Source organism: Vombatus ursinus, unplaced genomic scaffold (assembly GCF_900497805.2).
Source record: "Vombatus ursinus unplaced genomic scaffold, bare-nosed wombat genome assembly UNPS02014779.1, whole genome shotgun sequence".
Taxonomy (NCBI): Eukaryota; Metazoa; Chordata; class Mammalia; order Diprotodontia; family Vombatidae; genus Vombatus; species Vombatus ursinus.
In genome coordinates, this window is record NW_020954557.1 from 49,649,405 (window position 1) to 49,664,672 (window position 15,268).

Genomic DNA, 15,268 nt, shown 5'->3' on the forward strand with positions numbered 1-15,268 from the left:
TGGCCCACAGTAGGTGTTTAATAAATGCATATTGATTGATTGACATATTGCCCTGCTTAAATTAGAAAAATTCAACCTTTGTTCTTCAAAATTTTGAGATATTCCTATTCTTTTTACACGTAGAAGTGATTAAGATGTTGCCATTGCTGGCGGTTCAAATAAAATAAAAATCTCACAAAATGTCTGTATTCTTCCAGGCTAAGAGAAAGAAATTTAATTTCACTCCTCAAGAGACCAAAATGCATGTATACAAAGTAATTAACCATTACCAACTGACGTATGTTCCACTGCTAAAGAAGGCAGCTGCAGAGTAGAGAACTATTATCCCCTTCTAATAAAGCTCTGAGAAGCTTCCTCCTTCTTTAAACACACACAAACACACACACATACACACACACACTCATAAGCAGTAGAAGGTAAGAAGTAACAGATATTCTCCCGGAATGGATGAGAATTAACAATTACATGCATAGACAACTCCCTCCCCCCACCCTCACCAACATACACCTACCAAAACACAAATAAAGCCCTCTCAGTCTCTGCTTATATAGATCTTTGAAGCTTTGAGTTCAGAGGGAAGCCTTTCATTTTTAATTCTATAAAAAACAAATAAACATGAATACACATTCATCTCAAGCAATTCATCTCTCAAAGAGACCATCTCATCTTATATACAGTTATCCTTTCCAGATCATGACTTTCCCCAGCATGGTTTCAATATATTGCTGGGTTGGCATAAGAAATTAAATGGGAATTTTTTGGGGGAGTTTTGTGGAAGCTGCAGATGACATGTGAAGGCCAGCAGATGACATAGAAAAAGCTTAGAGAATCAGAAATGCATGCAATATATGTATAGTATTATATAATATCAACACCCCATAGAAGAAAAAGAAAACAATGCAGACTTCTTCTCTAGTACAAATGGAGGGCCAAAAATTTTACATGGCTTTCCAGATCATGGAATGCTGTGCCTCTAATCCCTGAAAGGTGGAAGGAATAACTGCATTACCAAGGCTGGACACAGCTCTATTTCCAAAGTTATTTTGGGGATTTCTATTAATCACCTCCATGAGTGCCTTGACCCTGTGATATGTTCTGGGAGCCATGCCTTCTGGGTTTGCACTCATAGCATTGGCCATTGTTATCTCTGCTTCCACAGCAGGTCTTGGACACTAGGGTTTCTTTATTTTTTTCTATGGTGTGAACCAGGATAAGGTGACCTAACATTGGGGTGTATCTGCCTCTGTAAATGATTTATGATGAAGTCATTCATACGTCTGCGTGTGCATGTAATCAATCCCATTTATACGATGTAAGGCAAACTACTCCAGTATTTTTGCCAAGAAAACTCCAAATGGGGTTCCAAAGAGTTGGACGTGACTGAAATGACTGAAGAACAACCACAAAAAAGTTAGATTTATGTAAGTATTCATAAGCACAATGGTTCTTCTAACCCAGTCTTGCTTTATTCTTTGCAGAACAACAAGGGTAAACTGGATAGCACAATAAGAGAAGTCATTGATTTGGGTGAATAGTCACAGTTTGATAGCTACAGTTTTCTTTCTATATACTGTTTATCCAGCTTCAGCTAATTGTCTAGGACTAACTAGAAGCTATTATCTCCAGTCTCCCAGGCATAACTCCATCATCATACTTTTTTTTCTGATTCTTGTAAAACTCATCAGTTAGAAGATGCAATGGAGAGAGAGCACGAGGCCTGAAGTCAGGAAGACCTGAATTCAAATCTAACCTTAGTCACTTACTAGCTGGGTGACCCTGGACAAGTCATTAATAGCTTTCTGCCTCAGTTTCCCCAACTGTAAAATAGGATTAATTAAATTGTAACTTAATGTAATGGAGTTAATTAAACTTTAAATTGGGGTTAAGTAAAATGGACACCTTCCTCCAAGGATTGTTGTAAGGCTCAAATGGCATAATCACTTAACACAGTGCCTGGCACATAGTAGGTGCTTAATAAATGTTTGGTCCCTTTCTCTTGCCCTCCTTTTCCTTCTAGAACCATTGTTCTTCCTTCCCTGTCTTTTACCACTTTCCCCAACAGATTCTTTCATCCACAGTGTGCCTCATTCCCAAAAACATTGTCTTGCTTCCCTGTTACCTGTTCAAGTGTCAAATCTTCTTTTATGTAATCCTTCCAAGTCAATTGAACTGGAATGCCTACTATAGGTTTAGCCCAGATTGTGGGCACTGTTTCCATTAGTGGTTTGGGAGATAGAGAGTACATAATAAGAACATAGGATATATGATATAGGACAGAAAAGTTACTTGTGCACATTTCTCCAGAGCATTAATCACTGGTTAGCAGAAAAAAAAAAACCTAATTGATGTAATGGAAAAAGATAGATTCCATAAAATTCTTATTTGAGTAAATATAGTTTGAACATAATACCATAGTACAGGGGATCATAGGCACTATCAAGCTATCAGCCAACTATTTATGTACTGAGTACCATAGGCTGACTTAATAAATGTCATTGAAGCAAAGTGGACATTAAGTAAATATCTGGTTAATTTGTGTCCCTGCTATTCACTAATTACATTCACTCCCTTGGAGATCTCATCCATTTTCATAGATTCAACCTTTATGCTGATGACTGTGAACTTTATATCTATAGTCTTGTGTATCTCACTGCCTTGGGGATATTTCCACATGGATATCTCTTGGACACATCAAATGTGAAACATCTTAAAACAAACTCACAATTTTCTTTCCCCTCCACCCCTCCCCCAAATCAGCTCCCATTCCTGATATTTGTCAATGATTTCATTATCCTTCCACTTCCCCTTCACCTACCACATTCTGTCATTAAGTCCTATTAATTTTTTCTTGTTCTCCATTGCCACACAAGTTGTGAGGCCACTATCACCTTCTACCTAGACTTCTGTGATAGGTTCTTAGCTGGAGGGACCCATTTCTCCTGGTTATTTCCTTGCTAGAGGCAGTGAGGTGGTGAAATAGAGTACTTAACAGAGTTATGAAACCTGAGTTCAAATCCTGCCTCATACACTTAACCCTGGGCAAGTCACTTAAAGAACTGACTGCCTCAGATTCCTCATCTGTAAAATGGGGATAATAATAGCACTAGCCTCCCAGAGTTATTAGGAGTATAGAATAAGATAATGTTTCTAAAGCACTTTGCAAACCTTAAAGCACTTATGCAAATGCAGGCTATTATTATAATAGCTGGTTATAATATAATATGTCTCTCTTCAATTTATCTTGTACTCAACCATCAGATTGATTTTGGTTAGACATTATTTTCATCATGTTGCCTCTTTCCCCACTTGAAAACTTTCCATTATTCCCTGCTTTCCTTCTACATCAAATCTGAATGCCTCTCTCTGGTTTTCAAAACTCCTTGCCATGATTTACCCAGCCTTAGCTATATAATCTTATTTCCCATTGCTCTCCAGCATGTCTTCTTTGTTTAAATCAGGCCCATAAAACCACCATGTTGAGTCTCATCTTGATACCTTTACTTAAAATTTTCCTCTGCTCTTGAGATGGAATGATTTATATTATTTTCAACCTAGATTCCTCACTATCTCTTATTCCTTTGATCCAAGCTATTGCCAAAGCCTGTCAACTTTACCTTTGCAATATCTCTTGATAATATGTCCCCTTTTCTCCTCTAACACTGCCACCACTCTGGTGTAGACCCTCATCATCCTTATGCCTGGACTATTGCAATAACCTGCTGGTAGGACTGTCTGCTTCAAGATTCTTCCCACTCCAATCCATCCTCCATTCAGTCACCAAAGTGATTTTTCTGAAATAGAGGTCTGATCATGTCAAATGCCCTCTGTCCCCCCCCTCCCCCACCATCGACTCCAGGGTTTCCTATTGCCTCCAGGAATAAATATGAAATGTTCTGTTCGGCATTCAAAAACTCTTCATAATCTAACCCCTCCTACCTTTTAAAAATTCTTACACCTCACTGCCCAACATGTACTCTTCAATCCAGTGAAACTGGCCTTCTGGCTATTCCATGAACAAGACACTCCATTTCATGGCTTTGACTATCTTCTCTGGCTGTTCCTCATGCTTGGAACACTCTCCCTCCTCTGCTCAGACTATTGATCTCTCTGGCTTTCTTTAAGTCCCAGCTGAAACCTCACCTTCCACAAGAAGCCTTACCCAATTCCTCTTACTTTTAGTGCCTTTCTCTGTTAATTATTTCCTACATATCCTGTATAAAGCGTGCTTGTATACATCTATTTGCATATCATCTACTGCATTAGATTGCAAGCTCCTTGAGGGCAGGGACTGACTATCTTTTGCCTCTTTTTGTATCCCCAGAGCTTAGCACAGCTCCTGACATATAGTAGGTGCTTAATAAATGTTTATTGATCAAGTTCCCCACATCCTTCAAGGTTCACAGTTCAAGGCATGTTTCCTACATGAGGCCTTTCTTGTACTGTTCAGTCCTTATTGATCTCCTTTGTACTGTCAAACTTGAGTCTGCTTTATATAATTTAATGCTTAATGACAGAGGGCCATCATAAAATGTGTGTACTTTTGAATTTTAATAACTAAAGTTTTAGTGCAATTATAAGCTTTTGAAATCAAGTTGATGAAAGTTTATGAAAGCTATATTACTTCACTGTCCAAAAATATATTCTCATTCAGATGCTGCGACAAATGAAAAAAGACTGCCAAAACTGAGAAGGCAAACGATCAGCAGAACCATATTCCATGTCAATGGGGCGATGATTTAATTTGTCTCCCTGTGCACTTGGCTTCCTGTTTCTGGCTAACCTATAAACTACATTAAAGTTTTAGAATTTAGAAACTATGAAAAAGCATTGTGAAGCCTGTGTTTTCTGCAACGTGCTGTTTGCCATTGTTTCACATATGCTAACAACAACCCTGATTAGATTATAAACTCTTTGAGGGCAGGGGCCAATTTTTATTCCTCAGTATCTCCACCTCCCCCAATAGCAATAAATACAGTGTTAACTGGACACAGAATAGGTTCTAATTAATACTTGCCAGTTGACTTAATGATTGGTCCAAATATCTAAGCTGGATAATTTGGAACAATATTAATCCATTGATCATTAATCTAGTTTAGTTCAGACGATGTTTGAATTAATTCATTCTGGCTTTTGCTACATGTGTAGATTAAATTAAGACAATGGAAAATTTCCCTGCAACTTTATGCTGTGCAGATATTGCCCATGCTTTTCCATGATGTCCCTGGAGTCAAAACCTCAGGATTTGAAATGTGTAGTTTTTCTTATCAAGGCATAAAACTTCATACTGAAGATGGCTTTCTGGGCCTTCAAGTTCAGTTGCCCCACCATACTTCTGTCAGGTGCAAGGAACTCTCTAGCAGCAGACAGAGTAGCCCCAAATAGTCTTCAGAGAGAAGCCTTCCTCATGGGTGGGCCTTTGTCTGTGTTTGGGATCACGTCCCTGCAGACAAATTCCTCCAATGATATTGTCGTGTTTAAGGCAACTGACATGCTACCACACAGTGATAGTTTTTAAAGCAGTTTGCAAACAAGTGATGAGGAACTGCTGCAAATTGCTTAATCTCTCTGAGTTGCAGTTTCTGCACATGTAAAAGGATGAGGTTGGAACAGCCTTTGAGACTTCTTCCAGCTCTAGAGCTCTGATCCTATAATCCTGGGACTACCAGAATTAACAGCTAGAAAAAAAGGAAGGAAGGATACACAGATACATAGCACCGTGCTATTCTCAAAAGCATGATGGATTTGCAGTGTGCTAGATTAACGTCTGGAAGCTAAGAAGACCAGAAACATTTAAAGGTGTACAACAACAACAACCAAGATCTGCAGACAAATTCTCGTCAGTGCTTGTTCATTTGTGGTCCTCAAGGATTAGTAGCGCACTGAACTTCAGGCATATGAAGTTTTGTGATTCAATGTAACAACTCCTTTGATTCACTTCATAGGCTCTAGGACTTTAGTGTCTGCTTCCAAAAGACAGTATTTATATGTATTAAAATAATTTCTCTTTTTAGCAAGAAGCATGCAGAAGCATTTGTGAACACAGCACATACTGTTGTCCCAGACAAGGCCAGAACTGCTGGAGATGAGCAGACCCAAGATGCTTGCATACATTTGGGGCTTAATTTAATGATATAATCCTAACAGTCCTGGGAAGCAATTCAACCAATTCAATTCAAGAAACCTCTGTTAAACACTTACACTGTTCCAAGTGACAGGAGATATTTTAGAGTTGGGTTTTTTTTTTTTTGGTTTGTTTGTTTACCAAAAATCAAGAGAGACAATACATGACTTCTAAGAGCTACCTCCGTTTTTGAAATAAATTGGCACACTAGTAAGAGAACCACCAAAAATATATCTAACCTGACTACATAGTCCTTTAACAAATATTCATCAAGAGAAATGCAAATTAATTCAGCTTCAAGATATCATCTTGCACTTATCAAATTGGTTAAAATGTTAGATACTCATTAATTGGGGAATGTCTAAATAAGTGGTGGAATGTGATTGTAATGGAATACTACTGTGCTATAAGAAATGATGAGCTGGTTGATTTTAGAAAGACATGGAAAGACTTGGACCTATGAAGGAAGATGCTATCCACCTTCAGAGAAAGAATTTATAATTAGTAGTATGTGCAGTATGGTTTTACATATATGTATATATGTGAGTGTATATATATATGTGTGTGTGTACGAATGTAGGTATCTATATATATATATGTGTATATTTACATATATATGTGTACACATAGAGATATAGACACAGACTGTGTCTGTATGTGTTTAACTGTAGCATTCTCTAGATTGGGGTGGGGAAAGAGGGATAATAAAAAATATGAGTCCTAAAGAAACAAAAACAAAAACAAATCAAGTACTCATCAAGTGCTTATCAAGGAACTTGGGGGAGGAAGAGACAAAGAAATATAAGCTAGAACTCCATTTTTAAGGAACTCCTACTCTAATGAGTACATAGATTTCCTGTCTCCCTTTGGAGATAGGACATATAGACATAGATAATCAGTACAAGGCTGTATTTGCTACTTGACTTTAAATCATATAAAATCTATGAAACCTATGTGCCAAATGATAAATTCCAGGAAGGCTGCAAGAAGGCAGAGAAAAGGGAGATCACTGTAAGTTATAGTTGTCAGGGCAGGTTTAATGGAAAAGGTAGGATTTAAAATGTGGCTTAAAGGATAAGTAAGATTCGTTAGGTGGACTGAAAAAGTTTATGGAAAATGTAGTGAATAAAACTTAACATTAAAAATATACAAAGAATTGCCACAAATATTCAAAAGAGATACCCTTTTCCTAGTGGAGAAATAGTCAACATATATGACTAAACAATAGGAAAAAAATATCACTTGAAAAAGAAATTCAACCTTCCTCACCATAAAGGTCCCTTGACTGCTGACTGCCACGATCCTGCAACAGCAGAAGGTCCTGTGACTGCTGACACAATCATGCCCAAGATAACAGGGAGAGGTTTAGAAGGTGTTATCAACGATACAGCTGTTGCTGACCTTGTGATAGGGAGTTATAATTACCAACCTCTTTACTGTAACTTTGCCTTCCCAGGGTTTCCAGGATCTCACTGTATATATAGCTCTATACAGACTTTCCTGGAGATATACATAGTGCAGGAAAACACAGACCCTGAAATATTGGGAAAGTAATTTAAGTAATAATAGCTAGCTAACATTTATATAGTGTTTGCTATGTGCCAGACACTGTACCAGGCACATTCATTATCTCATTTGATTCTCACAACAGTGCTGGGAAGTAGATGCTACATTTTGATAATAATAATAATAATAATAATAGTAATAGTAATAATAGTAATAATAAGAACTAACATTTATATAGAACTTACTTTGTGCCTGGCACTATGCTAAGCACTTTACAATTACTATCTAATTTGATCCTCACAACAACCCTGGGAGGTGAGTGCTATTATTATCCTCATTTTACAGATGAGGAAACTGAGGCAGGCAGAGGTTAAGTGACTTGCCCAGGGTCACACAGATAGCAAGTATCTGAGGCCAGATTTGAACTCAGGTCTTCCTTGCTCCAGGCCTAGCATTCTCTCTACTCTACCACCTAGCTGCCCCATGAATAACTAGATTCCTTAAAAAAAAAATAGCTCTGACCATATTCCTCCTCACCCCCAATAGAAAAGCAACAAGGTTTTGTACTGGTCAGAACACAAAATCTAGGGTATTTTGTTGTATTGGTTGTTGATAGATATATATGATGAAAGTTGGAAAGCAGACCAGGAGAATGGAGGGTAAGGAATTTGTCTTTTGTGCATACATGGATTTACTTGTATGGCAAGCCAGACACGGATCTTGGAAGCAATGAATGTAGTAGTCCCAGTTCTATACAGTTTCTGTGAAGTTTCCTTGGCAATACCCACAAAATAGTTTTTTTTAAAGGGTCACAAGATTTCCATCATGGGTTACATGGGAATGACCAAGACTTTTTAGCCCTAAATCAGATAGTTGTCCAGGACAACAGCTTTTGTTTTGGTCTCAGAGAGGTAATCCAAAGAAGATACTTAATCTTAACCTACATGCACTCTGCTTTTGCTAGATATGTTGACATATTTAAGAGCTGCCATACTACTTTTTTTTTTGATGATCTTCAGGGGGCCCTGAAGAGAAGAAGCCCATAAGTTGGGAGCAGAGAGGAGAAATGACATAAACACTAGTGGAGAGAACAGATGTTTAGCAGAGATGGCTCACCTAGTGGAGAAATGAAATGTCCAGCATAGAGCTCAATGACATCACCAGAAAATATTGGTAGTCCAGCAGGATCTGAGGAGTCCTTTATGCTGGTCTTTGGTACCTAATCAATCACCAGTCAAGTTGTTTCATTCTGCTTCTGTGTTTCTCACACCGATTCTTCTCTCTCCACTCACATAGTCACCAGTGTAGTTCTAGTAAGTCCACATCACCTTTTTCCTACACTACTGCAATCAACACCTGATTGTTTTCTCTACCTCATCTCTCTGACTCTAATCCATCCTCCAAATCGATGCCAAAAATGATTTTCCTAAGGCATAGGTCTGACCAAGTCACTCCTCAACTCAGTATTTGCTAGGGCCTCCCTACTAATTTTAGGATCAAATATAAATTGTCTGCCTTTTAAAACCCTTTACAACAACAACAACAACAACAACTCATACCCACAAAAATAAAGCTATATTTTGGCTTCAATTTACCTTTCCAGTTTGATATACTACTCTTCTCTGCATTTTCTATAGTCTATGGTCCAGCCAAACTGGTATCTTTGCTATTCCTTACCAATGGTACTCCATCTCCCATCTCCCTGTCTTAGCATTGGCTGTCTCTCATTTCTGGAATATACTCCTTCCTAACCTTCATCTCTTATGATCCTCATTTTCCTTCATATCTCAGCTACAGTACTATCTGCTACATGGAGCCCTTCCTGATTCTCCAAGCTGCTAGTGGCTCTCCCTTCATTCTACCCTCCCCTCACCTTTCTCCCTCCCTTCTCTTTCTCCGCCTTTCCGCTTCTCTCTGTCTCTGTCTCTCTCTCCTTTGTCTCTCCCTCATCATCTCTCCCTCTTTGTCCTTCCCCTTCTTTCTTTCCCTCTGTCTCTCTCTCTGTGTCTCTGTCTCTCCCCCCCTCCCCTTCTCTCCTTTCCCTTCTCTCTCTTCTCCTGTCCTTCCCCTTCTCTCTTTCTCCTTCTCTGTCTCTCTCTTTGTGTCTCTGTCTCTGTCCCTCTCTCTGTCTCTCTCCAATTGCAGTTATTTAAGACATCTTTTGAAATGCTTTTATATGAAAATGTGTCTCACAACCCTTTCCCCCAAGATAGTGCCAAAGGTGAAGAAAGAAGCAGTTGCCACCCCCCAAGACAGAAGTCCAAGGCCTGAAGGCCAAGAAGGCAGTGCTGAAGGGTGTTCATAGCCAAGAAAGAAGAAGATCTGAATGTCCCCCACATTCGGCAACCCAAGACACTAAGACTTCGACAGCAGCCCAAGTACCCTTGAAAAAGTGCCCCTCGGAGGAACAAGTTTGACCACTATGCCATCAATAAGTTTCCCTTGACCACTGAGTCCGCTATGAAAAAGATTGAGGACTACAATATCCTGGTCTTCATTGTGGATGTCAAGGCCAACAAGCATCAGATCAAGCAGGAGGTAAAGAAGCTCTATGACATCGATATGAACAAGGTCAACACGCTGATCTGGCCTGATGGAGAGAAGAAGGCCTATGTCCAACTTGCTGCAGACTATCATGCTTTAGATGTTGCCAACAAAATTGGAATCATCTAAACTGTATCCGGCTATCCCACTCTACCTACAATAAAAAGTTTTCCAGTAACAAAAAAAAAAAGAAAGAAAATGTGTCTCACAGTAGAATGAAAGTTTCTTGAGGGAAATATCTATTATTTCTATTATTTTGTCTTTGTGTCTCCAACCTCTAGAATAGTGCTTAACACATACTAGGATTTCAAACACTTGTTTATCGATCAATCAATTGATATGTACCCTATGTGCCCTTCATACACGTGCCCCAGTTCTTGGCATGTATCTCCTCATAATATTCCCTTGTGTCCTCTGAGAATGTGGTGTGGTAGCCTGTGGGAGCATGCACTTTATTTGACATGCTATTTAATTAAATGATTTTTGATTGTTCTGTGCTCTCCAGCTGACTGGTAAAAGTAAATGTTTTTGTGAGGACTTATGAGCTATGGTTTTGAGTGGGGTTGACTCACAGATTACCTTCAACATGAGAGATTTTTCTGAAATTCCATGTGTGTGAGAACATGCCAAGGAGCTAAATTGTTATCACACTGAACTCTATCACCACAGTATAGATATAATCAGGATTACAGGTAATAATAATATTATGTAATTTAGTATTAATTAATAATTAATTACTAAATTAATAATTTAGTAATATAGTATTGTGTAATATTAGTAGAATTATGTAGTACTTTCAGGTTTGCAAAGATCTTTACAAATTTTATCTCATTTGATTCTTACTACAACCCTGAAAGGTAGATCTTTTTTATTATCCCTCTTTTTACAGATAAAGAAACTGAGGCTGAGAGAGCTTAAGTGATTTGCCAAGGCCCCACAGCTGATAAGTGTCTAAGGCAGGATTTGAACTTAGGTCTTCCTGATTCTAAGTCCAGCCTTCTATCCACTGTGTAACTAGCAGGCTCTTATCTTAGCATGCTAGTGGCTTGGGCTCTTTCTGTTTTTAATATGATGCTTATGGGATGTCTCCCAATGGCACAGATGTTTATGTTCTTCATAGGATGATGGATTTAGAGCTAAAAGGAAACTTGGAAGCCATCTACTCCAATCTCCTCATTTTACAGATCAGAGACTGAGGTCCAATGAGGTTAAACCCACTTGCTATAATCACACATGTAGTAAGAAGTAGCAACAGAGCTGGGATTTTGACTCAGGTGATTGGATTCCAGATCCTGGATTCTTGCCATTTTTATTAGACTGCCTTACCATTAGCATTATTGGCAGCAGATTCTGTCTTTCTGCTCCCACAATCTAACTAGTCTGCATTCTCGATTGCGGTAATTCTGACAGCTATGAAAATAGCTCAGAGTTTCTTTAGTTTGTACCACTTCACACTTATCAAATTCACAAAAATAAAAGGAAAACAAAAAACCCTTCAATGTTGTTAAAATTATGGAAAAACCAGTATACTCATCCATTATCAATCAGTGTATTGGCAATTTTTCAAGTTATTTTGGAAAGCAATTTGTCAGCATGAAGCTATAAAAAATATCATGTCCTTTGACCCCAATAATAATTTGATTGTCAGGATTATAACTTTCAAACATTATCTGAAAGGGAAATTTAAAAAGTTAGCAATCACTTGAGTATTTATTAAGCAGCTATTGTGTCCTAGGCACTGGGATACAAATACAAAAGTGAGACAATTCCTACCTTCTTCAAGGAACTTACATTCAAATAGCTGGTTATTCAAATATATTTATAGCAACATTATTTGACATTTCAAAAGAATAGAGAAAAAAAAAACCCTTACTTTCTAATACCTGGAGAATAGTCATAGAAAATATGATACACCAATGCAATACAATATAACAATATAATTAACTATCACAACTATGAAGAATATAAATAGGTGCTTAGAATATATAAAAATATGAAGAAAGCAGAACTAGATCAGTTTACAAATTGACTACAACTATACAAAAGAATAAAAACATAGCTGAATAGACAAAATTAATGGAAGAAGTCACAGAGGAAGGATATTGGGGTTGTTATGGATATTATATATATATATATAAATTTAATTTTTACAAAGGCATAAGTATATTTTTCATTTAATGTCAAGTTCATAATTATTTTTAACAAACCATAGGAAACTCTTAAACCTGACATTGCAATTGCAAACCTCCATTCCCTCTACAAACTCTATATGGCTCCTCCCACCCCCATTTCCCCAGAAGACAACAAAGAAAGGGAAAGTATATGAAATGTTGCTGATATCTGAAGCTCCAACAAAGTGGGTTCTTATAACTCATGTTCTACATTGGCTCTATGCAGATTAAAGTGAGATATTATAATCTTAAAATCAAATATGTGTGCCCAGCACTAAATATAGCTCATCAAATATCCTACCAAGCCATGGTTTTGTTTCAACATTCAAATAAAATAATGTTGATGGTCTTATCTGGAGAAATTCAGAATGAAAAATTGGGCTGTTGATGTCTGAAAGGTACAAAGGCAAGTAGTAGATGACAAGTCAGCTACATGATCTTCAAAATTATTGCAATATCCAGGATGTCTGTAATATCTGGAGCAGGAGACATGTGGCTTTCTAGAATTATGGGGGATTTTTCTGACTTCATTCATAGTTCCATGTCCTAAGTTCGATTTGGAGAGAATGAAATCCACATGTTGGCTAAATGAAAAGAGGAATCCAGCCAGATTCCAAGATAATTAAGCTGGTCAACCTGCTCCAAGATATTAACAGCTGCTATTTTAATCATTAATGAGGCAATCAGTTTCTATAATCTGGGAGATGAACCAAGAAATATAGGTTTGGTTTCCTTTTCTTTTTAGGATCAACTCACTAGAGATGGGCCATTCTTCCATCTTAGTATTGTCACACTGCAAGCTGCTGATAACCTGAGGCAAGGATGGTACACTGGCATATTGCACCATATCACCAGGATACACATGCACAGAAAAGAAAGCACACTGAGTTAGGAGCTTATCAGCAAACCATAAAAATAACAAAAAGTCAAAAAGAGAATTCTGGGAACCCTCATCTGCAGTGCTCAGGTGACATTATCAAAATCTAACAAACAGAAAAAAAATCCATGATAAAGAGATGCATAGAATGGAAATCTTTGGTGGTCCCAAAATTCTCTTTAGTGCTGTACTCAGAAGCCTCTGTGTTTCTGACATTCATACTCTGATTGAGTGAACATCATCTCTGTCTTTGTGGTACAGTCTTTTCTCATTACTTATCTATTTGGACAGATGTATTGGGGTGGCCTTACATGATTGGAATCAGAAAATACCAAGCTCAGAGGAACTATAAAATCTAATGATGTTCGAAGATATCTCTTCAAATAAAAACACAAAGGACTTGCTCAAAAGATCAATTAAGTCAATTTCTATTCTTTTCAGAGGAGATGCATTTCCTTGTAGATTGAAGATCTCCAAGTAAGAAACAAAAACTGTTTATAATGTTGATTTAACCAAGAATGGAGCAGCTAGTTAGAGAAGTTCACGTTCAGAAGATCATTAGTAGTTTTTCCCCTCTTCTCCAAACCTATTTAAGGGAGTAGCGTAAGCAGTTGGCTGAAAAGAGAAGGATAATTTCAGGAGGGCAGTAACTGCTTTTGGTTTGAATGCTCAACAAAGCCCTACTCTGATTCCTTACTATGCTATCTCAAGGGTCACTTGGTTCTCAAAGGAGAACAGGGCATAACCTTTGCCAGATACTACCATGTTGGAAAGTATGGGCTTGGTAACAAACTTGGTACAGAGAAGCTAATTAGCAGTAGCTAATTAAGTAGATTAATTACTTGTTCCCCTCCTGCTTTTGCAATGACAGTGTATCTTGCCAAGAAATGGGCAAGGAGCAGAGGGTTAAGACAATCTATAAACATTAATTTAGCTCAGGGGTGGAGAACCTGAGGCCTTGAGGCCACGTGTGGCCTTCTAGGTCCTTGGCTGTGGCCTTTTGACTGAGTCCAGGTTTTATAGAACAAATCCTTTTATGAAGTGGATCTGTTCTGTGAAGTCTGGATTCAGTCGAAGAGTTGCACTTGAGGACCTAGAGGGCGCCACAGGTTCCCATCCCTGATTAGCTAATGCTAGATAGGAGAACCTTATCTGTCACCAACAAGTGGATACCATGCTAGAGGAAATGAATGATAAGACAAAAGCAAGTTACAGAGAGTGGTTCATGGGTTCTCCTTGGAGGGAAAAACAAAGAAGTTGCTGAAATTGGTTTTATTGTTCACTCAGAGGCAATAAAAAATAGCATTGCATGGGGCAGTTGGTCATCTTAGATTGTAGAGCATGCAATATACATTTGGCAAAAGGTCATAATGAAGATAACTGTGATTTATATACCAATTTTTATTGCAAAGGATGAAGAGGAGGAATTCTCTGATTAACTTGATGGAGATAAGGACTGAACTCAGTACAGGGAACTCCCAGGTGAATAAACTCCTATCAATGCAGATCAGTAACTTCTCTGCAAATTATAGTCCTAAAGAGCTGCCTAGAGCACTGAGAATTTAAATGACTTGTCAAGTATCAAAAACTATGTCAGAGGCAAGATATGAAGCTGGTTCTGAGTCTTCCTGGTTCTGAGTCTTCCTGGTTCTGAGTCCAGCTCTTTATCCAATATGACACACCACCTCTCAAAGAACTTCATAGGAACTCTCAAATGAACTCAATGACACACTTTAATACCTAGCAACTTCAATGCAAAGGTGGATCATAGGGAAAGATGGCAATAAATACATTGGAAAAATGGTCTGAAAGCAAATGACAGAGATGAGAGAAGCCAAAGGCTTATATACTGCACAGAAGCCTCATATGTAGTTACTATAAATGTTGCCTTCAAGAGTAAAGTTAGGAAGGAGTAGATGGTGAACACCAAATAACAGCAGAAAACTGAAATTAAATATTTTATAACAAACAGGAAAAATTGGTTACTGGCATGCAAATCATTTTGGAATCTGTTATCTGGTTACTATTGGAACACCAACATAAGCAATG

The 15,268-nt window shown here is 38.0% G+C and overlaps 1 pseudogene; it reads left to right on the plus strand.

Annotated features, from left to right (window-relative positions):
• The window catches only part of LOC114045625, a 153,945-nt pseudogene extending 143,645 nt beyond the window's left edge, over positions 1-10,300 (plus strand).
• Positions 10,301-15,268: the final 4,968 nt, after the last annotated feature.